Source organism: Pinus tabuliformis, chromosome Q, assembly GCF_031772625.1.
Source record: "Pinus tabuliformis cultivar Carrire ecotype Pingquan chromosome Q, CPIR1, whole genome shotgun sequence".
NCBI lineage: Eukaryota > Viridiplantae > Streptophyta > Pinopsida > Pinales > Pinaceae > Pinus > Pinus tabuliformis.
The window spans coordinates 684,280,682-684,299,338 of NC_142296.1; positions in this window are offsets into that span (position 1 = coordinate 684,280,682).

Sequence of the window (18,657 nt, forward strand, 5' to 3'; positions counted from 1 at the left end):
TCCACCTGTCTTTACTGAAAAATTCACCTCTATGACAATGACAATGCATCATTCGATAATTATCTCAATATTGGATGTGCCATATGACTGATTTTTAAATTTGATGCTAAACTATACACGATGCTGAATACTTTGCCAATAATGCTGATCACTGAAATTTTTTTCATCAAACCACTGAGTGTTTTCCTTTCCAAATAAAATTGTTGAAGGATAGATCTTCAAATTTGTAATTGCTGCTACTTAGACTCCCCCTCTTCAACATTCATAGGACTGGGAGTCTCCAAGCTAGATTATTTAGAATGATATATGAACCTGCTTTACTGTAGGATCATTATTAACCTTAACATATTCCTTTGTACATGTAGATTTATTGTGGTCTTGCAACTTTACAAATCATAAGAGCATGACCTCTGATATTTCTCCATTCATTAGATCTTCTTGCTTTTATTCTGTTCTCCAAACCTTCTTGTACTTGACATTATATTTCTCCTTCATGGAATATTACATCTTGTATCTGTAATCATGAGCTATGTCTTCATAGTTATGGCATTTGAAGCATTCAATGTAGTACCTGAATGACGAAACAAATGGCACATATTCTTTATTGATGAAGCCATTTGGATATTTGTCTTCTGTTCCTACAAAATTGCTTCTGTGGTTTTAATAATATCCTTGATGATCATCCCTGCCATAAGCTTTCACTACAACAAAACCCTGTGATTAGCGTCCCCTTTTTCTTCCTTTTTTGCGTATAGAGCCCATTTTTGGTGCTATTTGTGTCCATTTATCAAATATGGTGCAAAACTTGATGCAAAGTTTGCACCAAGTTTTTCACCAAGTCTTACACCAAGTTTAGCACCAAGTATTGTAATAGGTTTTGCATCAGGCTTTACACCAGGTTTTATGCCAGGTTTTATACCAAGTTTTGTGCCATCCTTTGCACCATGTTTTGCATCAAGTTTGGCACCTAATTTTGTTTCTCCAACTTTTGTATCATTTATTGCATCCACTTTTTGTGCCTACACTTGCATCAACTTTTTCATCATCTCTTGCAACCTCTTTTGCAGCATTTTTTAAATCATTTTTTGCATCCATTTTTACATCATTTTTTGCATCCCCTTTGCGTCAAGATTTGCATCATGTTTTGTGTCTCATACTGCATCTACTTTGCATTGAATTTTGTTGCATCAACTTTTGCATCATATTTTTCATCCATTGTTGCACCCATGTTTACGTCCACTTTTGCATCCCTTTTTGCATCTTATTTTTCATCTTCATTTGCTTCTTTTTTTGCATCTATCATTACATCCACTTTTGTTGTGACACTATTTGTACCATGTTTTGTACTTATTGTTGTACCCATGTTTGCTTCCAATTTTGCATCCACTGTTGCATCAAAATATTGCATCTATTTTTGCATCCACTTTTGTGTTGGGTTTTGCATCTCATTTTGTATATTCTTTTGCATCTACTTCCATTACATCCATATTTTTCATCCAATTTTGTTTCTGCTGTTGCACCCATGTTTGCATCCACTTTTGCGTCCCTTATTTCATCTTGTCTTGCATCCAAGTTTGCATCTTTTTTTTTGTGTTTTTTTATTACATCCACTTTTGTTGTCCCATATCTTGTGCCTATCACTGAAACCCACATTTTATTCCAATTTTGCATCCACATTTGCATCCTCTTTTGTGTCCAAGTTTGCATCAATTAATTTTTATGTTTTTTGCATCCCATTTTGCATCTACTTTTACATACACTTCTGATGCATCCAATTTTGAATCTAATTTTGTGTCCACTTTTGCACCCATGTTTGGTCCATGTTTACATCCATTTTTTAATCCAAAATTTCCTCCTTTTTGCATCCAAGTTTGTGTCTTTTTTTTTTTGTTAATTGTTGTATCCCCATTTATTTCACAACAATTCATGCTAATTTTTATGCCTACTATTACACCCATGTTTTCTTCCACTTTTTCATCCATGTTTGCATCCTATTTTGTGTCCAAGTTTGCATCAACTATTGCATCTACTTTTTCATCCACTTTTGTGTCAATTTTTCTATCTTGTTTTGCAACTACTTATGTTGTGTCCACTCTTCATCCAATTTTACATCTATTGTTGCCCCCATTTTTTTTTGACTTTTGCATCCATTTTCCAACACATTTTTTTTTTGCATTGATGATATTTCTTATGACATTAACAATTATGAAAAACTAATGACAATGTCAATAATTATGACGATGATGATAATGAAGATGATGACGATGACATGAATTGTGATTATTATGATAATCAAAATGATGATAAAGATGATGGGGGTTATAATGACAATGATGATGGCGATGCTAATGACCTTGGACAATCTTCCCAATTTTTAAATGTTGTCATGGTCATAATCATAATCATTATCTTTAGAGTCATCTTCCAAGTCATCATCATTTGATCATCATTATCATTATTTTCATCTTGGTCATAATCAACAACAATAATAGCCTGAATGGTGATTATGATGTTCATGATGAAGTTGACAACAATGATGATAGAAATTACATTAATTATGATGATGGGGATGATGAAAATTATAATGATGATGATAATGGTAGTGATGATGATGGTCATTGATCATCTCTAAAAAATAAAGTTGTCATTTCTCTTGCATATATCATGTGTCCTAACAACTCTTTTTGAGCACTCGTAATATTTTTTTGGTTGATGATATTTCTTATGACGCCTATAATTATGGAAAATTGATGAAAATGTCCATAATCATGATGATGATGATGATGACGACGACGACGACATGAATGGTGATTATGACGATAATGCAAAAAAAAGTACTCTCAAGTTGAAATATTCATATAAGAAGGGATCTTGATTGATAAGCATCAACGATGATTTACATCATTATAGCCAACATTGTCAAAATAGAAAGGCCTTGACTAACAAGTTATATCTCTCCATTAGATCATAGCACAATGTTGGGAGGCATAAATTTGGACACTACTACCTCTTTAGGCACTTACCGCACTAGGATGTTCATCAGGCATGTCCTCGCATGATCATTTCCTAATCCACTGTCATAATATTTGACACCAGGAAATGTCGATCCTCATTACTATTCTTATCTTGTATTAATGTACTTGACTTATGGTGGTTAGTCCTAGTCAAAGCATAAATTCTCAAAGAATATTGGTCCCAGATGTTTATCTAATCCACCATTCTCCCTACTGGTGTCTTTAGCAGGCTTATGACTATTAGTCTCGGCCATAGTACATGAAAATTGGATAATATGGTGTCAATGCTCACTCCCTCTCAACTAGGGAGGAGACATCCACAAGCATAGGCATTTCTCAAGAATACCCATCATTTTCATAGTGAATAACATCATTAATTTGTTTTCATCACATGACACCTTTATGATTGAGCATTCATAGATTTGTGGCAAAATATTTCCCCTTTTGTCATTTGTGATGAAATAAAATCAAAAAGTGAAAGCCAAAAGCATTAAAGATACACTATAATGATTTATCTAAGTCTAAACTCTAAGGTTAAAGTGAAAATTTATGTAAATATTATATCTATGAGTTGTTCAAAACTTATAAAAACCTTATTCTCTAAGTCCTATATATAAGAAAAATCAAAAGAAAGAAAAATAAGGCCCAATGAATGGTAACTCATGTATTCACACCCTCTTTGGAAAACATATGAATATATACACTCCTAGTCACACTTGATCATATGTTTGTGATGGTTAAATCATGAAGTCCTCTTTTCCCGTTTCATTTTCACTTCATCATTTAAGAACCTAATTGAGGATCTATGGAATTTTTCTTGCCTAAGGGTTTCATGTCTACTCTTGGTTTACTTATGTCACACTACGGTCAATCATGTGATAGAATGAAATACTTAAGTTTGTGGAGTTATTAGAACAGTGTATTAAGTTAGTCACCACACACACACATGTATTACATGTCATTGATCCACATGTGTGGGTTGGAGACTCATTGCTTGAGAACTTTAATGGATACTACTTTAGGGCCTTGATGGTATATCTTAAAAAATCTCTTGGTAAACATTGTGATTCATCCTTTCTTTTCCTCGAGACACTTGATAATATTGAAGTCACTCTCGATAATCCACACAGATGGGGAGTATAAATTACTTCTACTAGAAATAGAATTGAGAAATAGAGGTTTTCCATTTGTGATATTGGAGTCATAGACATTGGATACATGGTAGTAGTCCTAGATGTTAATTAACTAAAATTATATTGTCATAATGTGAAAAGAGGTAAACATATTGGTAACCTTGATGTCCCTATCATTCCAAATAATAGCCATTCCACCCAAGTATATCTAATCATCAATCACTACTACTTGGAAATTCCTCTCCCATTTTCTAATTATATGAGGTAGAACCTCACTTAATATTTTTATTTCTTATATCAACATTATTAATGGGTGCTTTGCGTACCATTTTTATTTTAGGAGTATTTGTTTTCCTTTACTATTGAGGTCCCTCATGTTCCATGAGACTATTTTCATGGATAATTTACATAGAAAGGAAGTATAATGTGACTAAAAAAAACATGTTCCAAGATTTAAGTTATTGGACAATGCCACTTCATGACTCCTATATTTCCCTAACCTGGGACTGAATGGTGAACTTGACAGCCTTAAGGGAAATTAACCAATGAAAATCTCAAAAAGAGGTACTTTTGACTTTATCACATACAAGTTAATATACTAAAAAAAATATCCATAAAAATTTCATCAATCAATGAATCTTTAAAAAAAATATTCAAAACAATTTCATCAAGCAATGAAGCATTACATTATAAATTACAATCTATAGACCTTTTGGGAACTTTTTGCTAAACCATGTTCAAAACCAACATATTTAATATTAATATTTAACAATAGTATGGAAAATAATACATTTTCATAAATTAAATAACATGTTATCAATCCTAAGAAATGTCACTAACATAAAACTAAAAAGCATGCAACTAATGGGAGTGACCACTCAAGGCCACCATAAGACAATTAATCTATTAAGGCAAGGATTAATGGGGAAAGAAATCTACAAAGGACAAAGGCAAAACTATTTTAACTTTATTGTTTTATTAGTTGCAAGTTGAACATCTCAAGATATAATGAAGAGAAGAATTAATTTTATTGCATTAAGAAAACCCAAGCACATTCTATAACTTAGCAAGGAAGAGATGTATAATACCCATCTCAGTGACGCAACGCATGACACTAAGTTACTTTTTATATATAATTTAAACTTATATCATAAAATCACAAATTTACCATGAATGGATGTTTAAAATCTATTTTTATAAAAAGAAAATATAATTTTTGTTATAAAAAAAAACTAGAAACTAAATACAGTTTTTTAGAAAATAAAAAAATACTAAACTGAATATATATTTAAAAAAAAACTAAACTTAAGAATATATATATATATATATATATATATATATATATCTATATTTTAATTTAAAATATTTTTTAGAAATTTTTTCAACACTTCCCTCCATTCTAAGAAGCAAAAATAATAATAGAAATAAGGACGGACCAAAAATATTTCTTTCCTTGGTAAGTGTTTCCCACCATTCATTCTACTCACTCGAGTTATTTCATAAAACAGAGATAAGTGTTATTTCACACTCTTTTAGCGAAGCCTATTGAGCTTCTCTTATGATATATCTATTCCTTGATGGAGTCCTTAATATATTGATCAAGTTTTGATTCCTTGGAGATTAATTAGAGCAAAGAAAACATGAGTACTCTTAATTCCAAGTTCAATGCCTCTAATGGTGGAGACAAAGCAAGGGAGGGGTTGCTATCGTGGTCATAACTCCAAGTTCATTGTCTTTGATGGTGGACGAGGCAAAGGAGGGGGTTGCGGTCATGGTCGTGGTCGTGGAGTTTTCTCTTTTACATTATATTTAGGGAGTTCAAAGCAATTTGAATGGAATCGTTGTCGTCACTAGGTATAATGGATTAAGTGTGATAATAGATAAAATGCAGTAATTATTTGTGAGCATTTGTTCTCGAACGAACATTAGGATCCATATTATTATAGAGAAAAGTACATGCACTAAAAACAACTCAATATTTCATGTGACATTCATATTGTATGCGACTTATTTTTCATTAAAAACAATTTACTTTTTCATGTGAATTCATTTTTTGTTAAAATTTCTTCTATTTCTAATCTGAATTACAATTGTAATTTGAAATAAAGCTTCGAGTAAATATTAATGTACCAATTCTGCATGGAAATAATAAGAAACATTCACAATATAATATGAAGAACAAATGGGTACCTACTTCATATGGATTAAAAATGCTTCTACTACTTAATGGAATTACAAGTGTAATATTAGTTGGATCTCCAATATATCTTAAGCCATATTTTCATTTTAATTTTAGTACTATTAAATGTTATTATGTCCTATCTCATTTTATTGTTAGCATTGTAATAAAAATATGCATTTTGCTATAGAATTAGTACTAACATGTAATATTGATTTTTTTTCCAGAACGCTATAGGTAATGACCACGAAGATGATGATATAGACTATGTTTAGATTACATCACATATCAGAGATGATGATGATGAGGATGGTGATGGCATTGGTGATGATTATGTGGATGATATTATCAGGATGGTCAGGATGATGATCATGGAAATGATCATGAGGATGAGATTGACTATGATTTTCGTGGTGCTAGCTAGCCATGCATTATTTTTTATATTTAGTTGGATGTCTTAATATGGTAATCATACATTTGAATTTTAGTTTATTTGAATAATGATGATGATACTATCGGTATTATCTTGTCACCTTATGAATACGTTGAAAATTGTTTACAATTTTTTTATGAAGAATTATTGTGTATGATGAGATTCCTATTTTTTTATGGATGTTGTGAATTTACCTTAGCATAATGATATTTGTGAAACATTTTTATTTGGTAATCTTACATTGACTTTTAGTTGATTTGATTAAATATGATGATGATATTATCATTTTTATCTTGTTATTTTATGTATATATTGAAAATTATCAACAGTATTTTGATGGAGAATTATTATGTATGATGAGATTACTCTCTTTTGATGGATGTTGTGAATTTACCTTAGAATAATGGTGTTCATGAAATATTTTGATATGATAATCACACATTTGAATTTTAGTTGATTTGATTAAAGATGATGAGGATATTATTAGTATTATCTTGTTACTTTATATATGTGTTGAAACCTGTCAATTCTTTTTTATGGAGAATGATTATGTATGATGATATTACTATTTTTGGATGTAATGTTGTGAATTTACCTTGGAATAATGATATCTGCGATAAATGCCGATTTAGTAGTAATATATGTATATTGAAAACTGTCAATGATTTTTTGATGGAGAATTGTTATATATGAGGATACTGTTATATTTTTTATGAATGTTGTCAATTACCCCTAAATTTGTTTACAAATACTAAGTTATGAATTTGAATTGTGATATGTTCTTAAATGTGTTATACATGAAAATATCACCTGATCATCTTGGAGGAGAATACTATGCTGTTGGTTGAAATACCCCTTTCTCCTAAACTATATAAGCCTATAATACAAGTTATGTACCATGAGGACCACGATATCCTAGTCTATAACAAGTTGTCCCCTTCATCTAACTTTTGTTACCAAAATTCTCACATTAGAGGAATTTTCAACTCAAAAAATAACCACCTAAGAAAAAATTAAGAAACTAATAAAATAATGCCATGTAGACAATTTTTTAATATATCATTTTTATTATTCTTTTACTAAAATTACCCAAATAAATGTCACATTTATCAAAATAATTGTATATGTATTTTATATTTAAATTAATATATTAGCACAAGATTTAATAAAATTTAAATTGAAAAAGTAAATTTAAATAAAAAAAAACAAATTCAAAATTTAAAGGAAATTTAAATTTAAATTTAAATTACCCAAATAAATGTCACTTTTATAAAAAATAACTGTTTACATGTATTTTATATTGAAATTAATTTATTAACACAAGATTTAAGAAAATTTAAATTTAAAAGGGAAATTTAAAATATAAATTTAAGTTACTCAAATAAATGCACTTTTATCAAAATAACCATATATTTATATTTTACATTTAAATTAATTTATCAATACAAGATTTAACAAAATTTAAATTAAATTTAGGATTTAGGATTTTATATTTAAATTTATTTATTTAACACGCCATGATTTACCCTTCATTAAAAATATTCTTGATATTCTAACTTTTATAGATTAAGATATTAATTTTATTTTTAATATTCAATATAGTTTTGGGTCACTTGGGCACCATTCACAGTTAAGTTAGGTAAGTTATATTATTAAAAAAAAATCCACTGCCTAGTCACACCTGTATGTCTTTTAAATTTTAAAGGATTTTGATTGGCTTACACATTATGACATGGAAATTCAATGTTAACATTTTAAAATGAAAATTCCTCTAATGCGAGGAAAAAAGCTCAAGCTAACTAGAATTTGACACTCTTGTTCACTTTCGGAAACTCATATGGTGGAATGTGATCTCTTTATCCTCATATTTAGATTTTTCCTAAAAAATAAAAGCATACAAAAGTGGGAAAGAGCCATAAAGCATGGGGAAGCTTTTTCCTAAGCACAAAAGCATCTAAAAAGTGGAAAATGCCATTTTTATATGAGGAAACATTATTCACCCAAAAGCTTTTGCCAAAATTGAACTAATGAGGAATTTGGGAAATCTTCATAGCCTTCACTTTCCTATATATTGGAGGCTTGGCCATTGAGGAAACAATGGGAATTTGTGTATTGTCACGCTGCTAAGATCTATCTTGAGAAGGATGGTTTTGGAGCTAGGAGTTGGGGGAGGTGTTGTTGCAACTACATTTGATGGTTGTAACTTTCCTCCAACTCCTTTATTAATATAGATTAGTTGTTTTTTCCATATGCTACTATTCGTTCTTTACTTATCCTATTTAACTAATGAATGTATGAGATTTTGGTTTATATTTATTTATTCAGTAATATTTATGTTTCTGATAGTTTCAATTATCAAGATATTATGTTGTGAAGTTTTCTTTGTTCTCTATCTTGTGTGTAGGATTATGTTGTGAAGTTTTCTTTGTTCTCTGTCTTGTGTGTAGGACCAAGATTTGGAGCTATCTAGGAGCGCTTCCCAGCTACACTAAAAACTCCAACAAGACCTGCATGCGAGGACTCACATGAATTCATTCTTCTTTTCTTAATCTATACTCTACATCTTGATCTACTAAGAATCCTGAGCCTTAGAACAACCTTTATCTTAATCAGTATATCTTAGGTTTCTGGGATAAACTGAGAGGGTTTTATGTTCATCTAACTATGCATTAAATCCTACAGCAAAATGATATTTAGAAACTGTAATATATTTCACTATGTAATAAAATTAGTAAAATGGAAGTAAAAGTAAAACTCTAAACAAGAAGCCAAAAGTGGATGTAACCATCGATGCAACATTGGGAGTAGAATTGGATGTTAAACTAGCCATCAAAACAAGATGCAAACAATGAGACAAAAAGGGTTTTACAGTAGAATTAAAAAAGGGTGCAAAACTAGACACAAAGAAGGAAAACAAATAGGGCATACAAAAAGATACCAAATTGGGCGCAAACAAGGATGCAAAAATGGACACCAAAATGAGGATGCAAAGAATGGTGTAAAAATAGGATGCAAAATTGGGTGCACAAAGGATGTAAGAAAAGACACAAAACAAGAAGGAAAATGGGACTAAAAAAGGGTGAAACTAAGGATGCCAAAAATGATGCATAACTAGATGAAAATTCAAACTAAAATCTAGGTTCAAAATGAGATGCAAATGTGGACACAAAATGTGGCAGAAAAAATGATGCAAATTTGGATGCCAAAAAAGATGCAAAATTAGACACCAAAAAGGATGCAAAATTGGACATAAAAAATGGTGAAAAATTGAACACAAATGTAGACAAATGGTGTGAAAATGGGCATAAAGATGGATCAAATTTGGATGCAACATTGGATGCAAAATGAGGTGCAACAAATGATTCAAAACTTGGTGCAAAAAAAATGCTAAAGTAGACGAAAAAATGGCTCAAAATTGAACGTAACATTAGACACAAAATGGGATTCAAAGGTGGACGCGGTCCAACATAGGGTGAAAATTTAGATGCTCGAAAGGATGAAAAATTGGATGCAAGAAATGTTGTTAAAAATGATGCTAAATTGGATGCAACAAATGATGCAAAATTAGCTGCAAAATAGGATGCAAAAAAGGGAGACAAATGAAACAAAAAAGTGGATGAAAAAAATGGTGCAAAAATGAATGAAAAATTTGGCACTAAATCAGATTCAACATATGGTGCAAAATTAGATGCAAAAAATGATGTAAAAAAAGGCAGAAAAATTGGTGCAAAAATAGATGTAAAAATAAGTACAAAATTAGAAGCAAAAAATGGCATAAGACTAGATGCAAAAACTGACACAAACTCGATGCAAAAAAGGCACTAAATTAGATGTAAAAGTTGGTGTAAAACTCAATGCAAATTATGACACAAAAATAGAAGCAAAGAATGGCACAAAACAGGGAGAAAAAAATGATGCAAAAAATGGCACAAAACTAGAAGCAAAACCTGTTGTAAAACCAAATACAAATCTTGGTGCAAAATATGATGCAAAAAATGATGCAAAATTTGGCGCAAAAAAGGACGCTTTAAAAATTGTACAATAGAGCCAGATTTAGCGCCAGGCCGCTCATCCCAATGGAGAGAAAAATACGCTAAAAGCTTGTGCTAAATCTGGCGTAAATTGCCTATTTTTTGTAGTGTTTTCAATCCCTAGCCTTATGCTCGTTAGTACATGAAAAACAATACCCAAAATTATATGAGTGTACATGGATGAGATGTCTCGTCTTAATGATCTTCAAAAGACATTCTTTCTTGGAGGAGTATCAGTTCTTTATTTTTCCTTGATTACCTCAAGAATTCTTCTTAGAGCAACAAAAATTTCAATCTTCTTTTGTCCTTCACTTCGATTTGGCCTTTGAAGTATTTTGCTTCAGGATTATCTTCAACCTTTCTATGAGGGGGCTTGGAACTTGTGCCTTCATTGCGTGGAATTTCACCTGCTTCTTTGCCTTCATCGTTAAGCAAGCAATTTTTTGATCCTTTTCATTAATAACATGATTCTTCTTTCCAACATCCCGTATTACAAAATAAGCTCCTACTTCTTTTGAGTAACTTATGCCTGGTATACTTCAAAAAACTTTCCTTTAGCTGGATTGTCAATATTTTATCTCTCTTTTATGCTTCCTCAACTTGAAGCCTTAGGAGGGAAACTTCTTCTATTGCTTTGTCAAATTCATGACTAATTTCCTTAAAATCCCACATCTTCTCCTTCTACCATTCTGTTGTAGCGGCTGCAACACCCTCCAAAATTTTGGTCTGCATTCAATTTCAGAGCCTTCCTTGGGTTTTTCCTTGATGTTTTCAAGCACTTGGGATCATCCCATGAGACCATGTTGAGTCTTTTCACCCTCCTCCCTTCACTGTTCATCGAACATCTTTTTGCATGTTGGTCACAATGTCATGCTTGCAGTCATGTTCTGGCCATGCACAAGGTTCGCCTTCATGTGTACAAGTTGTGTCTGCTATGTAAACATCTGTTACACTCACACATGAAGTTGTATGCACTGTCGCACAAGCGTCGTCGCGGTCATTCAATGATCTATCACAAGTGTTGCGCTTGTCGACCACACCATCTGTCAATCACACTGAGTGTATGTTGTCTTGTTTGTTCGAGGTGTCTTGTCATCAAGTCATGTTGAGTGTGTGTTTGTGAGGTCATGCATGTATGAAGTCACTCGTTCACACACTTGGTCATTTTGTTGAATCTCTTTCGACCAGACCATCCTCCAACTATCGATCATCTACTGAGCTACATTGTGCAGTTTCAGTTGTCAGTGATTATGTACTGCTACCCAAAATTGCACAGAGTTTGAGGCTACTTCCCAAGTAGTCTGCACTGTGCAACCCTAGAATCGACTCGACGGATTGTCACCTAGAACAATGCAGAAGTTTCCCAGCAAGCCATTTCAATCTGCGCTACCTATAAGCACATCAACCGAGCCTCCAACTAGTCAACTAGAGAGTTTGATCAGGTAGTCACCTCGGGCCTCACTCCCCCAAAAAATTGAGCAAAAGCTGCAAAGAATGCCTGCTCCGCCGACTGAAGAAATTGAGCAGACATGCCGGACAGACACCTTGTGTCTGTCACTATCTCCCTAAAAACTTTGCACAGTTTTTCCAGCCAATCACTCAGTTAGCTGACCTACTACTCACCTAGAGTACTGCACAGTTTTCATGAGTAGTCCCCCAGATACCTAGCATCCTGCTCAGCTTAGAAACTGCGCAAGGATGTCTAGCAGGCCAGACTCCCAGGAATTGCACAATTTTTTCCAGCAGCCTCGTGCAACCTGCTGCCAACTCCCCAGAGAAATTGTGTAATTTTTCCAAATAGCCTTCGGTGGCCCATTGCTAGCTCCCTGAAGAAATTGCACAATTTTCACTGTCAGTCTCCCACTGTTGCGTTAACTATCTCCACAAAAAGATAGCGTAGATCTTCTGGCCAGTCGATCCAGATCCCACGGGCAGTCACTGCTAATCTAGATTGCCCATCTCAGCCTCCCAGTGACCTCTGCGCAGTTTTCATGAACAATGCCAGGAGCCCGCATCCTAGCTTGAAATATGCCTTGCGCAGTTTCAGAGCCTTGTCCTCTCTCCTGGTCACCTGCATTCAAAAGATAATGAAAATGCATCATGGTAGACTAGGATATTTCTGGATTTGAAGTCATCTTGTCATGAGTGATTGCAGATACAGGTACATGGATGAGACATGACACGATGATGGACGGGGTGAATAAGGAGCTCATGCGAGGAGATTGTTTCGTGAACAGATGAGCAAGGAATGCATGCGAGGAGATTTTTTCGCAAAATGACGAACACATGGAGCATGCCAGAGTATAAGCGAAGGAGAAACGTGCACATGCAACATCAAGCAAACACTAAGACCATCAAAGACTCCACACACCTTGCCATGTGGAGGTGAAGCTATGATACACCAAGAGGACATTCATCACTCAACAACACTGCAACTCATGAACACACCACTAGCAACATGAACACACTTTCTCTGTCATGTCAAGTCATGTCATGAGTCATCTCAGCCACATCACTGCTGTGGGCCACACTATTGTAATCAATGTAATGTAACGTGGAATTCCAAGAGACCCACATGTAAATCTGAAGATTCATGTAAAGTTGAAGAGTCATGTAAGTCAAACAATTATTTGGGAAGTCGAATAGTCACAAGGGCTAGTTTTACCCTTGGATATAAATACCCCTCATTTGTACATGCAAAAGACCTTTTCACCTTGGCTCCTCCCACATAGCCTTGAGAGTCTGTAGTCTTTTCTTTGAGGAGCGAGTAGTGGCTCGAACACCTCGCTATCGGGGTTAGTGATGTATGGTGTACCGACGTGTCTTGGAACTTTTGCTCAATTCAGAAGCCTAATAATAGGCCATCACATTTTCACAAATGTATTGTATTTGTTTGTAAGACTATTCTTTGGACACTTGTAATGCATGTTGCTTTAACCTGTTTTAAAACAGTGGAACTATTTCAGTTGTTCTAATACATATGCTTACGAAAATGAGTTGTATAAGTTGTCTTGCCCGTGTGGGCTAAACCGCTGGACACTTGACAAAACCATTTCCAAAAATTTGTTATAACGGCCGTCGTACTCGTGTGGACTACTCCACTGGGTGTTGTACGTGCTATCCATTCATTGTGTGTTTATGAATACTGATTCTGTGTGGACTACTCCACCGGAAGCTACACATGTCCTGTTATGTTATGTGTCTCTGACAGAGTTAGGACTATTCCCTTTCGACTTGAGACTCACTTCCACCCTCTCCCTCTGCAGTGAAAGAACCTTGACACAAGTAACACTAAGCACTCACCAAGCACGTGAACCTCACTGTTCGAAGATAAATCAAATCACTCTCATGTGTTAACAAGAAAGAGTTAAGGAAAACCTTTAATATAATGGCAACCGGGCCATCTTACCGGATGGGACTCCTACACCAAACGGTGTGAGGTCTAGTTGGGACTTCATACTGGGGAGATGATCGAGATTTAAAAAGGAACGCAACAAATTACAGAGATAAAAATAAATACAGAGATACAACAAAAATAATACTTCATTTCATTAATGTAAAATATTGAAATCTGCTTATAAATATAAAAGGAAATAAACTAGCTTGGGCGATTGTAACTTATCTCTGAGAAGATATGTGGCAGCTACATGCCTCTAAATTGTCTTACAATGAGGCTTGAAGGCCTATTTATTGTTGAGAAACAATGGAAAATCATAAACATCCAAAACCCTAACCCTAGGACATGAAGCACCAAACTATGGGCCCCGTTTTGGGTAAATTGGTACATCAACTTCCCGGGGTCGTAACTTTGGCATATGATCTCCGTTTGACGCGCACAATACCTCGTTAGAAATATCTATATTAGGACTACAACTTTGGGATGAGAGACGTTAATCTATGGACCAATGTTGGTCCCAGTTTTCCCAAGAAACGTCGTTTAGGGCCTCAAAACGGCTCTGGAAGTTCAGGACTCGAAAAATTGCCAAAAATACTAAATTGTGCTACAAATAAGGAAACTGAAAAACTGAAAGAAACAATGGTGGGAGTCCAAGTGGAATTGGTGGGTGGCCACCACTATCCACCTGAATCATTCCTCTCCCCTTAGGAAGCAATGGTCCCCAGTGCATTGAGTTCCTCCATGAGATGAGGAAACTTCTGCTGAACTTGGTCCCTAGTGAGCCACTTGCCCTGGTGAAGGAGTTGGCTTGCTTTGAAAACTTGATACAGTTGGATATTATGCTGATGAGTGTGCTTGATATGCGTGTCCATGATCTGATCAGTTGCAGCTTATTCCATGCAATCTGGATTTAACTCTATTGGTGTGAGTTGTTCTGCAATGTTGGATGTGTCTAGTAATGGTGGAAAGTATGGCTGAAGGCGGTCCACATTGAACACTAGGTGCAGGCCAAGGAATGGGGGAATGCTGAGCTCAAATTCATTGTCTCCCATAGCCCTGGTAATGGTGCAAGGACTATATCAGAGTGGTCTAAGTTTCCGATAGGCTCCGATAAGGCATTCCTTTTGCAAATGCAACCAGACTTTGTCACCCACCTGAAACTTGTGTGGCACCCGATGTTGATCATGTCCTGCTTGTACTTGGAATTTTATTTCTCTAGAATGTCATGGACCTACTGGTGGATATTTTGGATGTGCTCAATGAAGCTCTTTTCCTTATTTGTTTCGGACTAGACATGAGCTGAATCTACCTAAGTAGCTGCAAATGGCATGGCCACATCAATGGGACACAGTGGCTGGAATCTCAAGCCCACCTGAAAAGGGCTGTGACCAGTTGAGCTGTGGAGAGCTCGGTTATAGATGTACTAAAAATAGGGGAGGCTCTCATCCCATGTGCGTGGATGCTTTGATTGTACATGCGCATAATGTGTATGATCATCCTGTTGAAAACCTCTGTTTGTCCATCGGTTTGGGGATGGAAGGATGTGGACTTAGTGAGTTTGGTGTCCAGCATCGACTAGATACTGGACCAAAATGTACTGAGGAATCTGATGTCCTTATATGAGATGACAGACTATGGGATCCCAAAGTGTACCCACACTTGTTCAAAGAAGAGTTTAGCAGTGGCTTATGCTGTGATATTCTTCTTGCAGGCCGCCATAATGGCCATCTTTGAGAACCTGTCGATGACCACAAAAACACAGTCGTTTCCATGCTTAGTAGAATGAAGGCTTGACATGTAATCCATGGAGATGGATTCCCAAGGTCGACTAGGGGTAGGAAGTGGAGTATAGAGGCCTTGATTCTTGGTCAGTTTGGCATTTGGCACCAAAAGTGCTGGATCTGATGTACTTCCCAACATCTTGTCGAATATTCAGCCAATAGAAATACTTCTGTAGTACTGCCACCATTTTCTTGACCCCGAAATGCCCAACAACCTGACTATAGTGTGCTTCCCAAATCATCTTGGCATGCTTGCTTGAAGGAACACAAAGGTGACCCAAGTGGCATAACAGGGCATCTTAGAGGTGAAAATCTGGAACATGCTGACCATCCAAGAGTGTCTAGCATGTGTGGCTGAATTCTGGGTCACTTTTGTAGAGAAGTGGCCAATTAGAAGTCTCGTGCCCACAAGAGATGAGCACGGTGGTTAATGCCATGATCGGTGGCTGATTAAGGCAATCTACAACATTATTGGTGCTGCCCTTCTTATACTTGATATTCAAATGCAACTATTGTAGGTATGTGGACCACTTCTAATGGAGATTATTCTGCAACTTCCCTTGCATCTGTATGAACTGTAGGGGCTCATGGTTTGTGTGATTGATCATTTCCTTCCCCAAAATGTAATGCTTCCATTTTCGACAGGCCTGCACAATGGAATACATCTATTTTCCATAAGTGGGATACTTTTGGATTGCGTTTGAAAGTGTCTCATTATGATATGCCACTGGATTCCCGTGTTGAGTAAGGACTGACCCAATAGCATATTTAGAGGCATCTGTATTGATCTCAAATGGTTGTTTCAAGTTTGGTAATGCGAGCACTGATGCCGAGAAGAGGCGATGTTTCAACGCTATGAATTCCTTCTGTTGAGATTCATACCAAAATATTTTTTCTTTCACTCCTCCCTTGGTAACATGACTCAAGGGCCAAGTGATATGAGAAAATCCCAACACGAACCTGCGTTAGAAGTTGGCAAGACCTAGAAAACTATGGAGCTCTATCAGAGTGGTTGGAGATGGCCAATCTCGAATGAATTGGATCTTGGCTGGATCCACATGCACCCCCTGTTCATCAATAATGTATCCCAGATACCGAACTTGGGTCATGCCAAAAGTTCATTTCTCCAAATTGGCACATAAATTATGTTGCCGCAGTGTTTGGAGAACCTGTCAGATGTGGTGGAGGTGCTCTTCCCAACTCTGGCTGAAGATCAGGATGTCATCCGAGTATACCACTACAAATGAGTTGGTGAATGGCTGCAAGATGTCATCCATTAGCCTCATGAAGGTTGCAGGAGCATTCGTCAACTCGAAAGGCATAACCAACCATTTGAAAAGGCCCTCCTTGGCTTTGAAGGTAGTCTTCCACACATCAGAGGGTTTGATTGGTACCTGGTGATATCCTGACTTCAAATCAATCTTGCTGAAATATTTCCCCCCCTTTAATTGGTCGAGAAGGTCATCAATCCGTGGGATCGGGTATCTATTATGGACAGTGATATTATTTAGCACTCGATAGTCAATATAGAGTCTCCAAGTCCCATCCTTCTTCTGTACCAACACGATCAGGCTCCCATAGGGCGATGAACTTGGTCAGATGTGACCTCTCTACAGCAGCTCCTGAATCTACCTCTTGATTTCATCGTTCTTTAGAACGGAGCACCGATAGATTGGTCCATTTGGCAATGACGCACCCGGGCTCAGATCGATGGAGTGCTTGACCTAACAGTGTAGAGAAACCCCTGCGGGGGAGGTGAATATTTCCTCGTACTCCTCCATGACCTTGTCCATCTGTAGTTGTCATGTGGAGGGGCCCTGTCTGGAGGTCGTGGCCACTGTCTTCTTCTTTCCTTGAGGACATATCATTAGGAAAACAAATTTCCCGGTTTTGGAAATGAGCTTACTACATTATTTTGCAGTAACCAAAGAGATGGCGGTAGGTGGTGCTACCTCCAGTATCTGTACAACTTATTTGCCAAAGTAACAATAACAACACGAGGCCTTGACTCATATACAACATGTCACTTCCACAAGTATGGTTGGCCTAATAATACATCACAAACATCAAGGGGAGCAATGTCACACAATACCTCATTTGTGAAGGGCTTGATGTTGTATGGAAGGCGACACTGCTGGCTCACGCGAAGATCCCGTCCTTGGTGAAGCCACCTGATGGTCTAGGGTTGTGTATGTGTTGTGGTCGATAAGCCTAATCGCTTCACGACCTCTACCGAAATGAGGTTCTTTTGGCTCCCGCTATCGACAATGAACTGTAGCAAGGAGCCCTTTACCCACATCTAGGAGTGGAAGAGGCATTCCTCCTCCTCTGGATCTTCGGGTTCCTCATTCTAGATCTTCATGGTGGCAATAGTGGCGTTGGGCTCTGCATCGGTAATCTTCTTCCCTTTGTCATTCCCCCTATCAGGTTCTGACTCAGAGTCTGAACATGCATCTGATTCCAAAGACTTTAGCTCGACCACCAGTGACTGCTTGGCCCGACACTCACTTGTGTCATGAATGGAGATCTTATGGAACTCACACCACTTTACCATGTCCTTCTTTGGCTTCACGGTGTTGTTCTTTGCTTGTAGCTTTGGCTAGTTGTCCTAGGCCACCTCACCTTGGATTTTTCCTTTGTTCAGCGGTTTGGAGTCACCTTTCCCTTAATTCAGATTTGTAGATCCAAA